Consider the following 3,396-nt stretch of genomic DNA (forward strand, 5'->3'; position numbering starts at 1 on the left):
GATCGGCAAATAATTACACGCGCGCAATCAACCAGGATCAAGCAAGCACCATCAAAGCATTTAACTTCTTTTTTCTGAGTCCAGAGCTCCAACCATTTTACTTTGCGCATGGTGCAGCACTGGACTGGGGGGACTTGAAGGGGTATGGTCCCAAAAAGCCGCGCAAATCTTCTTTCAAGTCGCGCGCCGGACCATACTCCTTAATCAATTACATCTTTAATCTCAACCCCGCGCGGGTTGCACAGCTCTCAACAACCTCGCGCTAGATCTAAACAACAGCATCTTGGAGTCGAGCCTCCAATCGCCTATACCTTGCGCAGGCCAGTCCCATGTGCAACAAGGGCCGCGCAAGGATGCGGCATAAAGACGTCTTAGAGTACAAAAGGTACAAGTGGCAGACGAAAAGAGCCAATCCACATCTTCCAGGTTCTGCTCAATTGTGCTCTGTAACACCTCGAAAATTCCTGTCCAATTGAATAAAGACACGTGTCCTCCGTGACAAACATGTCAGAAAAACCGGATTTAATAAAGAGATATGTGGTAGGATTTCTGATAAAAAGGGCGTCATGTTATTTAAAATACCTCTGAACGACCCAAGGGCGACACGTTATTAAATCACCTCTGAGCGACCCGACATTTTTATAAATCCCAAAGATCCTTAAATCGATTGATGATCATCTCATTTGATAACAGGTTGCTCTCAAATAAATAAAGTTTCATCTTTATTAAGGGCTATGGAATTATAGGTTGTTACTACTCCTAAATTAAATAAAATTCTTATGAATAAGAATTGTTATAAGCTTGGCCAACTCCTATGAAAGTCCAAGACTCACTTCTTTGAATCTCCGTCAAAATACAAGTCCCTTAATAGGTTGATATGAATGGGGAACATGTAAGACGAAGTAAGGCATGCAATGGCTGGTCTTGAAGGCCCCACATCTGAAAAGAGACAGCATGTTTCGGGTATTGTGGTTGCATGGTCAAGACTTAAAAGTTTGCAAACTTTTGTCTTCTGGCCATCGCTTACGGACCGCAAGGCCCTTGGCTTACGGTCCGTAAGCAGGATACCTGGGAATGTTCCGCATGGATCGGTTACGGACCGCAAAGCCCTAGGCTTACGGTCCGTAAGAAAGGCACCTGAACCATGTTTCAGTAAAGTCGGTTACGGACCGCAAACCATGTAGCATACGGTCCGCAAGAGGTCCTTACGGACCGTAAAGCCTCAAGCTTACGGTCCGTAAGACCGTCGCTGGCAGTGAGTTTTGGACAGCTGCCTGTCCAATGCATTTAACCGACTTAAAACGTAAATTTCCGATTCTATGGGCTTCCTAGGCAGTATTTAGACCCTTAGGGACATCTGGGGTGATCTTGTAACTACCCTAGACTTGCTTGTCAAGATCTTGGAGCTTCTAGTTCACTATATAAAGAGCTTGAAGTGTGACCATATGAACTTGCTCATTTGGAACTTTGGCTAAAAGCTCTCTGGAACTCCTCTGGTCACCAACACATTTTCTTAGGCTCTCTAATCCATCTTAGGACTCTTGTAAGTGTCCTTAACCTTCTTTAATCCTTTCTAGCTTAGCTAATTAAGTAAAAGTCAAACCGTCGTAATTAAGGTTTGACTTCGTGATTAAGCATAATGTGCTTTGTCTAATCACGGATTAAAGATACCTTTAGGAAGGTAATTAAGTGGGTAACAAACCCTTAAAAGGGTGTTTCCAGATTCCCACTCTAAGCATGCTAATTGTCGAGTCAAAGCTAATTATAAAAAGTCAACAGAATGCTAAATTTCAAATTAACGCATAATTAGCAATGTAGGTTGAATGTAACCTGTTTGAACATTAATATAACTTGGTAATAAGTATAAGAACATGTTCCAACATGTTCAACTCGACAATTTTCTGTTTAAACCCGGTTCGGAACCGAAAGTCGCATAGTTTGACTTTCGCTTTGACTTTCAGTTCTGACCCGTTTTAGACAAGATTAAAAATGCCTTAGAGCTTCTTTTGAACCTATTAACATGTTAGTATATCCTCCTGTGATTATACAATGTGGTTCATTAGATATCTTGTTCATATGCATGTTTCCATTAAATGCCCATATATTGACCATTATGCCCGAATGTCCAAAAATTATAATTTTTGAAAATGTAAAAGGGTAGACACCTTAGTTACTGAAATATAAAGTTGTCCCCAAAATTTGACATCAGTTTGAGGTCTAGATTAAGAGTTATGCTCGTTAGCGTAATTAGAAGCTTTCTTAATAAATAATTAGCGTATTTAACGCATAACCTATCTAAACCCGAATTTTATACCAAAACTTTATACCCACTGTTATATAATAATATTTTGGGAATTTTAAAGATTTTTATTCATTTTTAGGCTGAGCATAACTAGAGGTTCTAAGCTTATTTCGGCTTATGCCGGTTTTACCCTTTTTGGTCCTAAAATGAGTTTTACATAACCTTTTGACCCCAAACCTTTTTCTACTGATTTGTTATGTTAAATATAATATTTTGAGCCTTCTGGAAATATAAAAATATCAGCTTTTCTTTAAAACCCGGAAATGGCTCCAAATCGCCTTTTTAGGCATTTTTACGACATAGTATATGTCAGAACGAGTTTATATATAAAAGGTCTAATACCTACTGATATATTTTATAAAAATATATATTATAACAGTAGACTAAAGTTGGAAACTCAGATTTTCCGTTTTTACCCTTTTAGCCTATGTAAAATTACCAAAATGCCCTTATGAGGCGTAATTGGCGTATAAAAACATTTGGGGCATATTTGGACATACCTTACTGATATTACAATATATTTGGTGCATATAATCTCAGGAAAACTTGCATATGACTTATATGGTTACTCGTTACGCACTTTCGCGTTCGAATCGGCCTATGTGACTAGTTCACGCATATTAGCCGAAACGGGTCAAACCATATCATCTAAGTCTCAAAATTCAGAATGTGTTTAGTTTACCCATATTATACAAGTATCCAAGCTTGTAGGGTCTAAATCACATTCCTTCCCGGTTTTCGCATTCCTCGCGATTAAACCATATTTATTCTTCGAAACTAATCGGTCTAAGCTTAGGCTACGTTAAAAGACCCGTTAGGATTCTAATAGGTTATTATAACCTTCGTTCCAGAATAGGAGCCCAGTAAAAGACACGTGCATTTTTGAATTTGTGGTTATACTTGCTCAGGTAAATACTTTTAACTTATTTTCCCTTATACGGGCTTGGGGGTACGGTATATAAAATACCGCTTGGTCGGGCGATTGACCCCATCTCATTAGTAGTTGGGTATTATCAATGGGACCCGTTTAAAAACTTGGTGTTGTTTGTTTTTATGCCTTTGGGAGCTTAATGACCATGTCCCGGATATCCTTG

This window comes from Helianthus annuus, chromosome 2 (assembly GCF_002127325.2).
Source record: "Helianthus annuus cultivar XRQ/B chromosome 2, HanXRQr2.0-SUNRISE, whole genome shotgun sequence".
NCBI lineage: Eukaryota > Viridiplantae > Streptophyta > Magnoliopsida > Asterales > Asteraceae > Helianthus > Helianthus annuus.